Source organism: Calonectris borealis, chromosome 20 (genome assembly GCF_964195595.1).
Source record: "Calonectris borealis chromosome 20, bCalBor7.hap1.2, whole genome shotgun sequence".
NCBI classification, from domain to species: domain Eukaryota; kingdom Metazoa; phylum Chordata; class Aves; order Procellariiformes; family Procellariidae; genus Calonectris; species Calonectris borealis.
Window position 1 is genome coordinate 5,660,586 of NC_134331.1, and position 18,799 is coordinate 5,679,384.

Genomic DNA, 18,799 nt, shown 5'->3' on the forward strand with positions numbered 1-18,799 from the left:
GGATCCTTGGTGTTAGGGAACAGAAATAATCATCTTTGCTAAGAAGACCTTGGGGGGACTAAAAAGAGCTCAAAAATATCCGTGTGTGGCACAGCTGTTTTCTTTGTTGATGGTGATGGTCGTATAAATACGCCACAATGCCGGCAAAAAAGCTCTGCGGTTCCTTGACAAAGGTCATGCAAATAATGTAATGATATCGTAACACATCTGCTGTATGTTTGCCACCGTGTTTGTTTATGTTAAGTAATACACGCAGCGATAAAGACTTGCAAGGCTATGTTAATAAATACTTTTAGATAGCTGAAATTCTCCAGATAGGTAGTTTTCTCTAACAGCAAACCTTTTGTGTACACCAACCACAGACTCTTGGCTCCTTGAAACTCAATGGCAAAGTTGTTGATTTTGGCGTAGTCAAGTTTTCTTGCTTAAGCTTTAGGAAGCCGGGCTTAACGCCGCCGGCTGAGCCCGGGCAGGCTGCAGGCAGGGGCGCAGTTTCTAAGGAGCACAGTGTTCACTTGTAAGGAAATTTATCGGTTGTGATAGAGTTGGTGGACTCTGCCCTGAAACGTGGAAGTAAAAGCAGTAAATGACACTTTCCTCCTGGTAGTATTTCTAAACAGTGGATAAAATCCCCTTCCAGAAAATGAGAGGCTAAAGTACATCAGGACTTTGTCTTCCCAATGGGAATAAAATGGCTTTCTGTTTTGTCTATACTAGAACAAAATTGGTGTATTAAAGCAGTGAGAGAGCCCTTGGGTATGTACAGAGAATCGCAAGTAATCAAGTCACTGCGAGTGAAATTACTGCTTTGTGGAGGTGTCCGCTACCGCGCTTTACTTAACGACTGTGGCAGGATCCATGCAAATGAGCTTTTATCAGGCCAAGCTTGCAGGAAATCACCCTTGAAGCTGCATTCCCTCGAGTGCTTGCAGTCCTCTGCCATGTCCTTGGCATCACTGCAAGAAAAGAGCACGAATATTCTCAGAGCAGTGCAGCTATTTTCCCTAAATTGTGTGGTGTAAAATGCCTACCCCTTGCTGGAGTTCAGACGATATAAAAAGCATCCTGAAAGCAGGCTTTGCTGATGGCTATACCACACCGAGCCGTGCGGGGGAGTTCTGTGGAGACTGATAATTCCCTTTGAGATACCTGCAGCATCTTGCAAGCTCTGGTCCGCAGCCGGCAGCGTGGGGAAAGCGCTGGGATGTTACGCTGTCGAGATCTACAGCTGCAGTAAACCAGCACCCACGTAGCCCTTTGCACATACTCTGTATCCGGCTCTTCCATCACTGTTGAGTTGATCGCGGTTTTGTGCCTTGCTTAATCGTAAGTGTGCCTATGTAGACGTGTGTTTTGCCTAGAGGATTAGGTAGTATTTTAAGGCCTGGATATCTAGCACAGAAATACCGTTTTGAAGTAGGTCCCACTTGCAAATGAATAAGATGTTGGTAAAAATTGTGTTACCGTTTATTCAGAAGCAGTGAGTTGGAGAGCGTCGGATGGATAGACAAGGATTTAGGAAATATGCTCTGTTCCCAACTCTGCTGTTGGCTTATGTGGGGCATCTTTGGGCAGCTCGTGTTCCCTTTGTGCTTCTCTCCACGTGTCTCTGCTCCGCATTAATTTTCTCTGCTCTTCTGCCCTCTGCACTGAGATTTCTCTCTCTTCTTAGACATTTGTGCAGTTCATAAGGGGGTTACTACTGGCACGTAGGGGCCGCACTTGAATTTCACTCTATGAAGTAACCCCAGTAGGGTCAAAGAAAACAAAATAAAATATACTCCAACAAAAAATGGCCAGAGCGGGTGGCCAGAGCGGAGAAATCAATGAACAAGCCATGGTAAATCTGGGGAAACCATGGACGTGGAGCCTTAAGACACTTGCTTTGCGTGAGCTATGGTCATCGTGGCGGTCTGATGATCTGTAGCTCTGTGGTTAGAAGGGAACTGAGTGGTGGTGGGAGGATTTATTGCTGTTCTGCAGGAAGCAGGAATTCAGTCTGCGCTGGCTCGCTTTCAACTGGCCTTAGTGCCCTTTTAAAGCTACATATTACTGCTTCTGTAAAGCCTTTATTAAAGGGTTTCACAGAAACAACAGGAAAAAAAAAAAACCCCATTTCTAGATTTCTCCAACATTAATTCAAGTCAAACGTGTCATTAAATTCACTGCAAATACATCTTTCATGTGAGCCTGTTCCACTGTAAATATACTGTCTAAGCCTTCAGATTTCTTTTTTTTTTAATCCCTAATAAGCTGCTACATATGAGTAGAGGATTAGTCCAGACAGACTAACCCCTATTCACAAGGGAGAATTCTTTCCCATGAAGTGAGTATTTTTTTAATTTGAAACGGGATACATCACTCATTTTTTATTAGCACATTGTTCTTATGGTGCAAATGCTCATCCTCAGACAGTGCTAAGTATAGAAGCACAGTAACATGTCCAAGTCAAACCCTCTGGCTGCAAGAAGAGCTTAAGAACAGTTTTTACTGCCTAGAACCACATCACCTTGCGTTATCAGCTATTCGGCTTGCGTAATGTTGGCGCTTTGGTGGGAATGCCAAGAGGTAAGAATTGATATTGGGTGTTTAATTGGAAATACTGTTCTTCCAGCCATGAGCCAATTACTTCGTGCTTAGGGAAGCCTTACAGCCCCGCGTGCCATCTTTTAGATGGATTAAAAACTGCAAGCCCAAGTCTCATAAGCTACCTTTTGTGCTTTTTATAAGGCAAAACATTGACCGGTGTCTCCTGGTCCTGCTCCAGTCCAAATGACTTTGTGACTCTCCCAAGTGCTTGACTCCCTGTGCAGAATCCGTCCCGTCACGTAGGGTCTGGGTGTTGAAAGCAAATGTGTGTGTCCGGCTGATGTCCCTAAGGGAATCCTGCAGCCCGTACCTGAAATAGTTGCATTTCAGCGGTGGACGAAATGACAGCCAGAGCCGTAGCGAGGATATACGCGAGGAAAGTGTGAAGGATGGGGGGATGTACGCTGGAGTCTGCTGGTGGTTGCCACTGCCCGGGAGGAAAGCGGGTGGACTGCTGGGGCAGCTGGAAGGACACTGCGGTGGAGATCTGGTCCTTCACGCTTGGGTGATAGAAAGCTAAATTAATTGTTTATAAATAAATTGCTCTGACATTCACAGCAGAAAGCTATCTAACTTAACAAGAGAAAATCATACCAGAAAGATAAAAAATGGGAAAATCGGAATGGCTGCCATCTCTAGCTTCTCTTCCAACTCCTGGTTTTGTCTCCTCGCTCGCCCCTTCTCATGGGTGCTGGTTTCCTTGGAGACGCTGCTGCTTAGTTTCCCTCTCTAATAATGGCGATGTTTGACATTAACCTTTCAAAGAGGCATTTCCACCCTAACGTGACAATCTGGGTGCAGTTTTTGGAGGCAGATACTTGTCACGAGGCATCCGACTCCAGCATCTGATTGCTCAGCCCAGGCTGCGGATGGGTCAGTCTCTTCCCAGCTCTGCAGCAGATGCTCTGTGTGGGCAACGAAACTGTGCCCTAGTTTCTCCATCTGTTAATGGCAGTAATAATTGTTACACAACTGGGGTGTTGGGTGGATTTAATTAATATTTATGAAGGAACATGAGCTCCTTTCCCGGGTGGTGCTATAGAGATATTGTTAATTATGAATGATTATATATTTGTGTCTCTTCCTGAGTGCACAGGAGACTTGGACATATTGTTTAAGCACCCACATTTCGCACTCCTTCAGTACTGAAGCTTATTGGGCCCACAGGATAGCTCTTTATTCCCCTAAAAATACACTGAATTTAACTGCTATTGACTTTAGCATGAGCTTAGCATCCGCCTCTATTTGTATTAATGATATTGCCTAAATCATCAATATTTTCATATAATTTCATTAGGTAATATTGTTTATGTTCTTTTTTTAGGCCAACCACTTCTTTTAAATAAAATAAATGTACAAATTCAGGCCAATTCTGGGTCTAAACGTTTCAAGAAAGGGGAGGGGAGGCAGGAATCGGGCACATCCTTCCACCTACGCCTTCTTCAAATGACACAACAGAGCCTGAACCTCTGAGGGATTAACATGAGTTGCCTCAAGTTTATTGCTGGAAACTGGGCATTCATAAATCAAATCTAATAAGCATAAGAAATGTGGATTGAAAAAAAGATCTGAGAGTAGCAGCTCTTCAGTAGCAGGTCTGCACGTGCCGTGTTCACCGGGTACAGCCACTGCACCACCTACCCTCCCCAAAAACCCCGCAGTACTTGGTGGAAGCATATTAATAGTGCTTATTACAGGTGATTTCTTTCCTATTCGCTGCAGGTTCTTCCCCTCTCAGGAGCATATTAAGCACAGACTTGACAGAAGTCAAGTTTCCCCAAAAAGAGGGAACTTACTTGTTTTCCTTCCAAAAGAAGAGAAGACGGCAGCAGCTGTGGCTTGCTGGAGGACTTCACCTGAGCCTGAAGGACACGTCCCTTAGCAGAGAGAAGGGATCTGTCTGAATTTCAGCTGGTTCCATGCTCGGGGCAGCGTGGGGATGTGGTTTGCTACATTTGCTGTCGGCCCCCGCCAGCTCTGCCATCCCCAGCCCCCCAGGCAAAGCAGGTTACAGCGGCGGAGGAGGTGTGAACCCAGGGCCGCTGGAGGGAAAGAAAAGCTTTTTACTGAGATGGGGATAGTATTTTATCACTTCTCAGGGCATTAGTTTTAGACTAGGTTCACACTGGAGCCAGGGTGGTTTAATAATGGGTGGGTGTTTTTCTTACTAGCGAAAACTCCAATGCAGGCACGATTACACCAGGAAAAAGTAATCTGACAATAAGCCTTATTTTGCGTGCTGAAACTATGTGTACTAACTTGGCAAATAACCTCCTTAATTAATTGAAGCTCTATTTACAGTTGATGGAAAGAGACAGCTTGTACGGACATGCCATCAAGTCTTTTCTAGTGCAGACAAGGCTCTGTAAAGCTGCATTTTTGTTTATGTACCTCTGCAGAATTGAAAATCGGGGCAGCGCTTGTAAAGCCAAGTGTTTTGTCCCTGGGGTATTGAATAGAAGGCAAATCTTTGGCATCAGGAGGCTTCGTGTTTGTTTTGGGAAGGAGAGCTGGCAGGGATCCCAATGCTAACTCTGAACATCTGAGGAAAAGGCTGGCTGGAAAGAATTATGTCGTGACGCAGACAGGGGAAAGCCAGGAAATTCGAAGCCAGGACAGAGACTCCTACCTTAACTCGTTCTGGCATGGAAAAAATAATTGTGAAGTGTTAACACCACATCCTTGGGACACACATTTACGAAACGTGCTGGTGTTTAAGAGTTCCTTGGAAGGACGGAGGTTTTTACCAATTCATTGTGGTAGAGGTTAGAGAACTGCTTGGACAAGTGGGAGCTTTAAGCCATAACTGGAGGAGAAGATAGGGCTCATCATTGTCAAGTCTGCGTGTTTTTGCAACTGTCTTGGCAGGGTTATTTGGCCTGGGAGGACGCGTGCTGCTCTCCTGGTATTGCCTCTATAGCGTTGAAGGGACAGAGGACCCTTTTTCTTTCTCTCCAACTAACTTTGTCTCGCCAGCTTTGCGATGTGGCAGATCCCGGGGTTCCCTCCTCTTGTGATTTTTGCGTTCTCGGTATTACAAAAGTCCACCTGCTTCTCGGGGTGACAGTTAAACTGCCATTAGGAGGATGTAAGATACTATCGCGGGCTGGTTAGTGGGAAACGGTTTTGCAGATGGACTCGCTGCTCTTCCCCTTTTGCGAACAGAAAATGCTTTGTCTGCTTCAGCAGCTTCAGGTGAATGTGTGGTTTTATTTCGCTGCCTATTCGCTCTGTCAGCACGCAGTGGAAGAGAGGATCCCCCAGCCCCGCGCGCAGCAGCCGAGAGGAGCGGGCAGCAGCGTTTGCGGCAAGAGGGCAAAGAAAGGTTCCAGCAGCGGGGGAGGCTCACCGGTGCCTGTTAAAGCTTCCCCCAAAGGTCACCACCGCCTGTCCCGCAGGGCAGAGCTTCAAAGCAGGGTGACGCTGCTGGGCCGCCGTTTCCTGTTTTGTTTAACAGCTGCTTGGGAGGAGGCGGGTTGTGACCGCGGTTCGTCTGTGCCCTCGCTGCTGGGAAGCGCCCAGAGTGACCTGGAGTAACAGACATTAGAGAAGCCAGATCATTTCCAGGTTTTTTTAGAGCAGAAGTTCAAGGCATGCTTACTGGATGAAAAGGATGAAGGGAAATGGCTTAAGGCCAGGCTGTGCCCTCATCGCACAAGGGTGAAGCACCTCTCTTTGTTTCTACGCTTAGCAAAGGCTTGCTCTTACCTGGCCTGGACCAGGTCCAGCTTTTTGCTATTCCGTGCTTTCCAGGCTCGCCTGTCTGCCACGCAGAGGGCACCCTTTGATCTCCAGGTACTTCCCGTCCCGTGCAGACGCGTGGAGCGAAAGCTGGGTCTCAGCAGCCACCTGCATGGTCTCAGAGGCCAGATCCCGCAGGACGAGCAGCCGGCTCTCGCTAGGACTGCAGCAGTGCATGTCCTGAGCAGGGCCAGGCGGGACGTGTGCTGCCGGCGGCACGGCTCTGAGTCGCAGCAGCGCGGAACGATGCTGCAAGCGTGGGGCAGCTTCCTGTCACCGCATCCTGTTCAGCGCAGGGCTTGAAAGCACCCTCTTGGGTCTGAAGAATTTTACCGCACTCGTTTGATTTAAGCGCCACCCCGTCAGATTAGCTCTGCTCCTACAGGGCACCAGCTTTTCTGTCTTAATGGATAAACCTCTGTCAGCCAGATCATGTCTGTCTCGAACTCGCAGAATAACCCACCAGAAGGCAACGAGGACTCGGATAAGCGCTGAGTTCAAAGGGACACTTTGGGCTTAAAACTCGCGGTGTGCCTGATCGTGACTTTAACCTGGGGTGGGGACAGCAAGTGCCCAAGGTGACTGGAGCAGGACAAGGCTGCCACACTTCAGAGAGAGAAATAGGTTTTGTAGGTACAGCCCTGGCTGCTGGCTCGGCACAGCCTCCTGCAAGGGGCATGTGGCGAAGTCAGAAAATGCTTTAATGTTTTGCCATGGATTTAAAAAAATGAAACAACTGTAATGCATATCTCCTAATAAAAGATAATATAGAAAGAAAAGCAACTATATCAGCTTCTTCGGTTGTTATACTCATATTAATGTACAAAGCATGCATGCACCTACACACACAGAGACATACGCCTTTCTGCACATAATTACAGGTTGTTTTATAAAGATTGCAGATGCTTCTATTTTAACCCTGTATTACAGTATCTTGAATTCAATACAGAAGTCACCCAGCTTGATTCTCATTCTTCACCTCACCTCGGATCGCCCTCTTTCTCTTCTCCAGAAGTTCATGGGACAGGGCAGATGATTTGACAGTCAACTGCATGAAGCAACTACTGTCCTAAGCATCATCTTTCCAAAAAACACGTTTTGGGATACAGGTGCAGCCCACCATGGGTGCTTCGTGTCTCCCCACAAATCATTGGTCTTTCCACGCTCCAGTTTTTGGATTTGCAGGGGCCAGATTCTGCTGCCTGGGGCTCGGGTGTGAACCTGGACCGGCTCCAAAGCCAACGGGCTGTGCTCTGCTCTCCCTTTCCCCGCTGTGGGCAGCAGGTTACTCGAGGTAATTCAATGGGATTTCAGTGGAAATACCCAGGGGTGACATGAGTGCAAATGCAATGCAGGAGAGAAGGTCCACATTTGCATGGGTACAACCATGATTAATGTTTGGCTGCCATGCGTCAGAGCCTGCATCAAGACGCGATTTGGCTGCTGGACGTGCTGCCCGAGTGTTTCTGCCATCCGTTTCAGGTCGAGCGGCTCTCCGGCTGCCGGTTTTCACACTCCCTTTGTTGCGCTTTGTACAACAACATGACCACTAATTGTTCCAGCTAATTAACTGCTAAAAGACAGTGTCTTGGTCCTCAGACCAACCCATGGATTTGAGGAAAGCTTTCCTGAGAAGCAAAAGCAGTTACGCTTACGGACACTCTAAAACCACGTCATTAGAGCGTGCGCCTGGGGGACACAGCGCTTCACTTTGTTTTCCTCTCGAGGGCCTTCAGCAATGTTTTTTCTTAGTCATCAGTCAGGATGCTCCGTAGTGGACAGACGGCGTTTTTCAAGTGGAGATGGGATGAATGAAATCAAATATTTGTTTCAATTTGAACTAAAATAATTTGTCTAATCAGACTGTCGTCTTCTGTCCATGAAATACAAACTACAAAGTGGCAAGTAACAGCTCTGGACTTAAAACTCGAGTCCCTTCCTAAGAGACCAAATGTCCCATTCAGCAGAGATTTCACTGGGTTCCCAGGGCTTTCTTGCATTATTTAAGGTTTGGTGCAATGACAAAATAGCTTCTTTGCTTCTTTTGAAGACTTTAGTATCCGGCTAAGCACCTCATTCTCTGAGTAGCTTTGTACCTTCAGAACTGGGGTCCTGTGGATGTAACCCCCACAAAAGCTCCCGTGCAGAGGGGATGTGTAACGCTACTGATAGAGCAGCTCTGGCTGCTCCTTACCCGGCCAGGGCCGGCAGCTGCTAACAAGACCCTTGTTTTTGTGGACCCGAGATCTCATTTCTGGCAGACCTATACAATGACCTGTGCATCACAGAAGGCAGACTTTTACACAAGCTATAAATCATCAGGTCTTTTCTTTCACTACCTTTTGCATATAAGGTAATAGCAGTCCTACTTTTTTTTGACAGTGCAGTAATTTATCATTTGACAACGGCTTAATGAAAACCCTGCTGTTGTTCTCGCTGGAATTTGAGAATCGACATTACAAAGAAGTCCTTCCTTGACCTTTCCCTCTTGGCCGCTCCTGGAAATTAGAGTGTCTTCATTTTAACGAGCTCGGAGGATTGGGGAGTTGCAAGAAAAAAAATCAGCTTCAAAAATACCTAGCCTCCTCTTGCGAATATGTCAGGACATGTTTTTAGATACAGAGCTCTCTTACCTGAACAGGCTTGTGCTCTCCTTCTTCTGTGACTTCTCCAGCTGAGCTATTTCTTGGCTCCAGCCTATGGTTTATGATGCAAGGCCGTGTTTACTTTGTGTGAGGTATATTGCAACATAAAGACCAGATCTTCAGCTGGTATAAATCACCCCAGTCTTTGCTCCCCTCTCTATCACTTCTGCAGTCAAATCTAGATGGCAAACCATGGGTGACCTGTCTCTATGTGTGTGTGTGTGTATATATATATATAAACACACACACGTTTGCAATATATATACATCTTTGCAAGGCTTCCAGGAGCTGCGTCTAAACTGACAACACAGTCATACAAGCAAAATGGAAGCAAATGCACTAAATGGAAATAACAGTAAGAACAGACCGAGGGCAGGAGACCCTGACTTCAGGGGTACCTGAAGCTGCTCAGTTCCTTCCCCGCGGGTCCGTTCCTTGGCCATGCGGGCTCTGAACTTGTGCCCACGTGCGGGGATGAACCGCGGGTGACGGGGAGACAGAGCCCCGCTCCTGGCAGTGCTGCCGGGCTGCAGCCCCGTGCTCAGTCTGGACGTGACTTCTGCTGCAGGACCAGGCGACTGCTGCTTTTCTAGGGGTGGTGGTTTGTACCCAGTGGCTGCGGGAGTTTGTAAAGGAAAACAAAATAATTGTCAGGGGTTGAAAAACTCAGCTGGATGGGGTTTTTTAACCAAAAAATTTCAAAACTGGCCAGGCATCTTGTTGCCTTTCGGGGTATTGAATATTTTCCTTATTTTACCTTTTTTGTTGGGTGAGATGATTTCTTCCAGAACTAGTGTTATGGGGTCACTCATAGATTTCAAGGCCAAGCTCATGGCTACGGAAACACTCCTCCTCTCTTTTACCAACCCGACTGCCTGATTAAATATCCAGTCTGCTTTCATGGTCAGGGGAGAGGGATGGGCACCTCCAGAGGGAATTCAGATCTCCCTTGGATTAGTCTCTTCCGAGAGAAAGCTGAAGATGACGAGGCACTTCATTTGGATGCTTAAGGTTCAGTGGGAAGAGCACAGGTTTGGTCTCTACTGTACGTTTTGGGTTTCTGGTCCTGGAGGTGGTGTGAGCGCAGCTGTATAGAAGATCCACTGCAGCTCCATCTCTCAGAAAACATTTGCTTTGTGAACTATACGTTAGAATTTGTATAAGTTTGGATGTGTAAATAATAGTCTTTTGTAGTAATACACACACACGCTATCTTGCACACATATTTATTTAGTAGCAAGACGGAAAGCTTGGAAGAGAACCATGTTTGCAAAGGGCTGTAATGGCAAACGTTTTCTTCTCATGTCGATGTGGCGCAGCACATAACGGAAGCCAATATATAATTGAGAATCTGTAGGAAAGATAATTTATTCTATCAATGTCAAATACATATGCAAAACAATATGGCTCCATATTTATAGTTGCAGTTTATTAGCACGAATAGATGGTGAAGTGAACAAAAAATAAACCATACTGAAATATGGGAGAGGTGTCAGTAAACCTTTCCTTGCTGCTGCTTTTATCCAACGTTAGTGCTGAGCACTCCCAAACCAGAACAGAACAGTTCCGCTACAAAGGAGAGCCAAGGAGGAAAAGATAGTGACTATTGTTTATGAAATCAGGGCAAAATCTGGATGGAGCAGCTCCATGTAAACGTGGACGTTGCTGTATGAAGGAATGTATGTGTATATATAAGGTCCCCTTAGGCCTTAAATCACGACAGGCGTCTCGCAGTGATCCTGCACCAGAATGGGATTTCTCTGCACAGAGCAGGACCTGCCATTAGCCAAGGGGTTCTTTGATTAAGGATGGCTTTAACCTACACTGGTTTTAGCCTGTTTTTTATAACAAAAAAGAAGAGCTCCACTACCTCACCTGCAGGTAGTGCAGGGCTCACTCCTTCAATGCTGCCTGAAGTCCCAGCATAAGAAAAGTGCAATCTCCTTGATCATGCCAAAAAAAAAGGTTGCCATAGCTGACAGTTTCTGACTGTGGCCTCTGGGGAGTTATTTTTCCAAGTGGGATGGTTAATAGACACCAGCTTTGCCCCTATAAAATGAGGAAAAGAGCTGCGGTTTTTACAGTCAAGTAGCTAAGCACGGTCATCCCTGAGTAGGAATATTGCGTTCTGCTCACCTAGCTGTGGCGCAGTAAAAATTATACACGCCTCGTCTCCCCAGGGATTTTATAGCTACGGAGCTGAGGCACGTTAATTATCCTGCCGTCAAAACAAACCATTCTCCTGCGCTGAGGACAAAGCCGCTGCTCGGAGCTGGCCTCAGGAGCTGGAATAACAGGGGCTACACGAGGTCAGGGCTGGAGGTGAGCTGGCAGAGCTCCCCGGGGCAGGCACGCAGAGCGGCTGCCGCGTTCCCACGTCCTTAGCTCAAGCCCAGGCTACGTCCCCTGCTATCGTGCCCATTTTTGACAACAAAAAAGAATGGCTTCACCACCTCCTCTGTGTGAACATTGGAGGAAGGATGGGCATCGTCCCATTCCCCTCCAAGCTGGGAACTCTCTCCAGCGTGCAAAAATTTCCAGTTGGCGTAGACACACCATAGCCCACGCTGCGACCAGCCCTTTTTCGGCAGCCGGGTGCACAGTGTGTGGGGGGGGGTCAGAGTGGGAATCCCTGCTGGGAGCCCATCCTCACAAAGCTTCAAAACCAGTAGCAGACGACTGGGACGCAGTCCCTCACGGGCTGATCGGTCCTTCACGATGCTAAGACTGAAGTGCTGATGAGCAGAGCTGGTGTCTTCGTGATGCTGTTCTCCATCTCTCGGTAAATTGTGACCGAAACAGAGACTCAGAACTGCTCGGTTTGTGTTTTTACATTTCAGTATAAAAAGCAGGATTTGGGATGCAAAGCTGTGCAGCTGATCAGCCAGAGTGAGGGTCCAGAGAGCAGCCCTGGACCGGCTGCACCGGAGTCGCAGCTCTCGAGACCGGCTGAGGATCCGCCCTTGAAGCTGAGCAGAACGGCTGGTTCATTCCTCTCGTGCCATGTTCGGCGTTGAGTGCAGGTCTGCTTTCGGAGGCAGGCACGTTTATCACCCGCAGCAAAGTTCAATGGAGAGCCAACCTTTTTGGCAGCTTTTTATTGCAGGGAGGGGACAGGGTTTATGTGAACTGGATTTGTGAAGGCGGTTGTACAAATATTTGTTCTCTGCTCCTTAGCAGCAAAGGGATGAGTACAAACAACAACTCCATTTAAGGTCCCACTCACTTGTTACAAAAGACTTGATCCAATTTTGGTTTTGTTACGGACCTCCAGCTCGTTTTGTAGGTTGTGTAAGGTGCAGCTCAGCCCCCGCTCCATAGCACTGGATAAAGGCGAGAGTCTTGACAGGGCGATGCTGCAACGCTGGAAATCCTCCCCGCACAGGGAAGAGCTTCGGTCTGGGCAGTGGCTGTAAAAAGGGCATCTTTGGGATCCTCAGTCACTAGTACAATTCCATCTATATCTAGTTATCGCAAGCATCCATCCGCACCCCGTGAACGCAGGATCTAGCCACAAGCATGCAAGCGACGGCATACCCAGCGCAGGTGGTTATTTACCCAATGAGACTTGGCTGCTCCAGGCAGTTCTCTCCTGCAGTCTCTGCATCAGAAGATACTGTTCTTACCGTAGGGGAAAAAAAATATTTCTAGAGAGAAAAAAATTCACAGGAAAAATTTTAGCATGCAGATTCAGTGCGCAAGTCAGATTAGGGCTGTTCTGCAAATGATCCAGGATCAGATCAGATTATCAAGACTGCAGTTTATAAGACCTCTCCCTCCCAGTTTGGATTAAACCTTAGGCCACATACTGAAAAGTAAAGAGAAAATGAAATACTGAATAGCTGCTCCTGCGTGAACGTAGTGTGTGTACGTAGTATCCAGTGTGTGATTTTTTTCCTACAGGAAAAATACTGTTTGATTATGGCATTAAATACTGTGCCAGATCAGACATGTACAGAAAGACTAAACTCAAGTTTTTAATTCCGGTGCTCCCCAATGTTAAGGCCTTTGATTTTGCAAGGTACTGTTCTTTTATGCTGTAGGTGGAGAGATTTTGTGCTTAAAAATGTTTATTTTTAAACCACCCCTTGTGTGGTGGAGCACAGGTCTGCTGTGCCTGTAGGAAAACTGTAATAAAAATAACAATTAGAACAAACTATCTTGGATGATTCCAAAAACATTTAGCCTTAATTTCCTTTTGTGATTTCACATCGGACTTATATCACCACTGTAATTTGATATTAATATTTTGGAAGTTTAAGGAACATTTCTGGCAGTTGTTTTCAGTAAGTTCCCCATTAATGTCTACTTAACTGGAGACAGAGAGTCAAGGACACATTTAATTATGGAGACGTCTGCACGACAGCATAGAATCTCAAACAAAAAAGAAACACTCTTTTAATATGAATAATCTGGAGATTTAAAAGTATCAGTCACCTTTAAATAGCAATACATTGCTGACTAAAGCAGCACTAACATCAGCTTGTAGTTTAACAACCATTTATTTTAATCTTCTACGTTGCAGACGTGCAAGTGGGGCCATAGGGTACCCTTCAGTTGGGATGGGATCGATGTAACTGTCCAAAGGCCAGGCCTCCGCTCCCCGAAACTCGAGAACAAGGGGAGAGAGCCGGCTCCTCCAGAGTATCGCCCGGCCTCTGCTGAGGGGCATCTTCCTCGAAGGAGGTTCCCTCCTTTTAGTGCTGAAGGACACAAAGGATCTTTTAAATAGTTAACGTTAGTTCGAATGCTCTACTGCCAAAATGTGGGAATTTGGATTTCCACTGAAAAACTGAAATGGGCCTTAGAAAACTCTGATATAAACTTGTGTCGTTTTACTGAAATCTCTGCCGAGCGTTTTCCCAGCGCCAAGGGAGCTGAGAGCTTTGGAGCTTTTTTCTACAGTTGAAAACACCTAGTATTTACGTAAAATACTATTACAAGACTCCAGTAAAATGACAAAGAACTGGTAGCAATTCGGAAACCGACGTTCCTGTTTGCATTAGATGCGAGGCTGTTAGAAACGCGTGGCGTCCAGTCGGGAACAGCAGTGCAGGGCAGAGCCGCCAGCACGGGGCCAGCCGAGGGCAGGGGCAGATGCCACCGGGGTTTAGCTGTGCGACAGGCGAGCAGCAGCGTGCCCTCCTCATCCTCGCTCTCACACCGGGGCTGTATCTCGCCCTGTCATTTATAAAATTGATCCTGCTAAAAACAAACAGAAAGGAGGAGAGTGGCGTGACCTCAGCCAGGAGGAATGGTCCAAGCGTAGCGCAGGAATTCCCGGGCTTTGATCTGCTGCCAGCGCCGTGTCCCGGCCCCTGGGGAAGCTACTGAGGAAACAGATTTTGAAAGCGTGGCCTTCCTCCAAGGCTCTGGGTTCCGTTCCCAAAAATATGGCCTTGCAATTTTGCATCTGATAAGGGCCAGTGCGGCAGCACGAGGTAAGCCCCGGCGAGGATTCCCGCTCCTCTCTTTGGGTAACCAGAAGCGGCTCCGAAGCGACAGCCCCGGGGAAGGAGCGGTTTCTGAAAAGCCATGCTCTGTACCCACAGACATCTCTATTTCAGCTCTTCGTCAGGGACATTGTTTATTTCTCTATTTCGTTAAGCCAATTTATCTTCTCCTTGTAAATATGCTATCTGAGCCTCAAGACCCAGGAATCCAGAGGACGGGAATTTGTTGTCTGAGGATCCAATCTTGAAAAACAGCTTGAGGGACCCCTGTGTCCTCTGGTTTGTTGTTTACCCACTCACTGTCCAACTGGCTCCTAAAAACCTCCCAATTATTAGAGGTTTTTCCCTTTAGGCCTTCCAGCAGTTACGCGGTGGGTCAGAGTCTCCTCGGTGGAAGTCCAATCACTCAGTTAATCACCGAACGCTGTAGACTTTCATCCACCACAACAGAAAGAGAAGTCAGGTCAGTCTGTCTGAAAACTTATCCCTTCCACCAAAGATAACACAATTTATAACTCTAGCTCAGGGGAGGGGTGAAAATTAACGGGATGCTGGAGGCAAGGCCTTACAAAGGTTGCTAATAGCGGCTACATTCATTTTGCAATCACTTTGCCAGCCGAGCAGACAAATTTGCGCTGGAATCAAACCTCTTGATGCCACTGTCCCTCGCAAGTCCTCTCACCTCTCGGCAACTTGGCCTGTACCAGTAATTACATGGTACATACCAGGAGTTTCCTATCGTCCAGAAGGGACGTTGTGAAACTGAAGTCCTTTTACTCTGTGTAACATACCACAACCAAGAGAAAGAGCGTTTGGATTTTTGTCCTTGAATACCAGAAATTATTTCTGCAGAAACACTGGGAAAAAAGTCTCTCAACATAATTCTCTCAGGGGAATTGCAAGTCCGACAATCAGCCGGCTCTTGTCCCTGCCAGCCCCTCCGCCCCCTCTTTCCAAGGCTAACAAGTGTTATTTAGATTGGGAGATATGGCAGGATCTGCTGTTTGTTGGGCTCTAGTGAAGAAAATATTTATTTTGCTTCTGCGTTTCACTTGCAAGCAATAGAGAAAAATGGATTCACATTTTACTAAGTCTGTTTACAAAACCTAGAAGACCCGAGCTAATGCTATGCATTGGAGTATAGATGTTTTCTCCCTTTCCAAATGTATTTAAGGAACCTAAAAAAAAGAAAACTAACAAGCTGTCAGCAAGATGCTTTGTGAGAAAGCCCCACGCGTTGCTGGCAGGAAGGGCAAAGTGAGTTCCCAGGCTCCGAGCAGCCCCTGCCAGGGAGGCTGAGCCCCCCCGCAAGCCGGTGTAACCCGCGCAGGGCAGCCGGGCACCTCTTCAATTCAACTGACTTCCACTCAGCTTGATCTTTATCTCCTGTATTTGTTTATTTCTAAACTATTGAGAAAACTAGGTACCATTTTAAGCTAAAATACAATCATAAAAAAAAAATACAATTCAAGCAAACTGATCTTCAAAATCTCAAAATGAGAGACTGTCCAATCAGGGTAAAATTTCAACCATTTAACCACTGACAAGAAATCAATTTGTTTTCTTTTGCTAAATATGTTTAAAATCTCTAAGCAGTCCAGATGGGATGTGGAAATCATTTCCTCTCAGATGACAAATGCCAGGCTAAATTCCACCCCCTCTGTTCACTTTAGGCTTGACCTAGAGCTGATAGGAAACAATGAAAATCTTTCCGTCAACTTAAATGGATTTTATGTCAGATCCATTAAGTAACAGCTTATTTCACTTCATTGATTGTGATGTCAAAAATGAGGTATTAAGAGTGATTATGGATGGCAGACATGTTCACAGAGCAAAAACGCAATAGTGGGAAGAAAAAAGGAGGGTAAAAGTTTTTGCATGTCAATGTCATAAGCATCGATTGAAGATGGTCCGCTTTGCCTGCGGAAAGGGATTTAAACATGGAACCGGTTTATTCTGGCTTTGGTGTAAGTGTGAACATTTTTCATTTACTTTTGAAAAGGCAAAAATTTGTGGATATATAAAATATCGGGGCCACAGAGAAATAATTTGTTCTGCACGTTGCTAAAAAAGTCTTCAAAAGCCTCCACTTTTGGAGGCGAAGCGTGGATCCCAAAATCCAACATCTGCGAGAGGGCAATTAATGCTCTTTTTTTTTTCCCCCCCCAAGAGTGGGGTGCAGCTGGTGGTGCTGCTTTTCTTTGCAGGTCACAATAATGAGACCCCATCAGTGCAACTGGGGATCGGCTGGGAGACTCAGTCTCCTAGGATCTGCTGACTCTGAAAGTATATATATTGTTATAATAGCGTTAGAGTAATTCTTTCTTCTCTGTTGTAGAGTTCCTCAAGGCAGGCTACAACACAGAATCTCATGACTCTCTTAGCCCTTTGGTTTAAGGAACTGAACTGTGATTTTTCAGGGGTTCTCGACAGTACGGTCCAAACGGAACCTGAAGACAACGGCAGCTGCTTAACTCCCGAGTCAGGTTGTCCTGATTTGGCCTTTTGTATAAAATTCTCTTGAGTGAATTTTACTTTTATATTGCCTTTTAATAAACTCCTATTTGCTCGTTAGTCTAAATTACTACCGATTTCTGTTGGAGGAACTGACAGATTTTCCAAGGACTATGGGCCACTCAGCCATAACCTGCAGGCTAAAATCCCTGATCATCTTTTCTATAGTGCAATTACTAAAAGCCAAAAAACCCTGACATTTGTTATTTCTAAACAAGCCCTGAATTCTGGTACCTTTATGACTAGAACTTCTCAAAGGAAATACTAGCGAATCAGTATCTGAAAGCAGGATATTTCTCTATTTTTTGAAGTAAAAGTTCTCTGCAGTCATTAACAGACTTGATTCATCTGATGACTCAGAATTTGTGCAGCTGGTCCAAGGCCAATACGGAGACTGACAAAGTGCTGCTTTTCTCTCCTCCTTCTCTAAAGATGCGATCTTGTCTCAGCCACACAAAGCACCCCTGCCCTTGTGTCGACTTCTTCATCTAAGGAGAAGGTTGAATGTATAACATGCAACAAGGAGGACTTTGATTTTTCACTCCAACAGAAAGTTCCCTTTGTAACGAATGCATCAGTGTGATCCTACTAGAAAATGTTACTGATTGAAATACACTTGAGGTACATCATGAATCCAGATGAACCCAAGTTTGCTAATCAAAACAGGAAAAAATATCAGTGTTTTGGAAACAGTCTCAACAATTGGTATGTTAGAAGCTGTGCTTTTAGGATCAAATATGCCATGGGATCTTAGCAACTTTCAAAAAAAGACCTTTTCATATTTTCCTTTGTTTGAGAAGATAGATTAACATCAAATTTTATCTTCTTTGGTTTTCTCAATATGCATTTTGAAATCTATGTAATAGCAGAAATGCAATACATGGCAGGACTATTATTTGATATACAGACCAAATGGCTTCGAAATAATGTTTCTCCATTATTTTCCTGAAGATGCAATTAAACTTCATTAGTCATATAGATAATCAAATTATAATTTCATGTCTGTCTCTTGCTTAGGAGCTCAACTCTCATTGATTTGAAGTCCCTAAATCAGTGAACAACCAACATACATTCTCTCTGCATTTTCGGTTAAGTTTTCTAAACAATCAGAGCTTACATTTTCTATGACATATTTAGGTTTTATTTTTATTATAAAATTCCAGACTCACACCAAATTAAAATGTTAATAATTTAGCCATTGTTTTCAAAAGGGTTCAATGGCTCAGTTCATAGATTATTTAAATAGTCAAATAATTTTAAAACATCACTCTCTTCTAAGAGTTTATAGCTACATTACTCATTTTCCATTAATTGTTCTCATATTAAAGATTCCCATCAACTTGAAGGACCTCTGTATTATTTCCCAAGGTAACTGTTTATTGTCCCCACAAAATCTTGTGGGTTTGTGGCTACGAAAAATACACTTTTCTCAGAAATACTGGCAAAAGAAAAACCTTCAGCAGAATTTGAAATTTTATTATCTAGCCTAATCTAATCTAACAAGGCACATCCCTCTAAAATCACTTGTTTTACTTGCAGTAAGTCTTCTCTACGATATTACTAGGGAATGCTGTAATCCCATTTCACGTTTAATGCTGGCAGCAAGAGTGCTGTGACTTCAGGTAGATGTTTATGTTTCAACATTTCCACTGCAAGTGGCTGTATATGCCAAGGAGCCAGCCCTTCTTAGATACCTGTGTCACCCTGGAAAAGTTGTCCAGGCCAGAACTAATTCCATTAGTGTTTGGAAAGCTATTTATAAGCCTGCCTTTAGTGGGATGACCTTATTAATTAGATTGGGGGAAGGCTGAGGGAGGGAGAGGTGCTCATTTCATAAGACCATTGACATGCATTTCA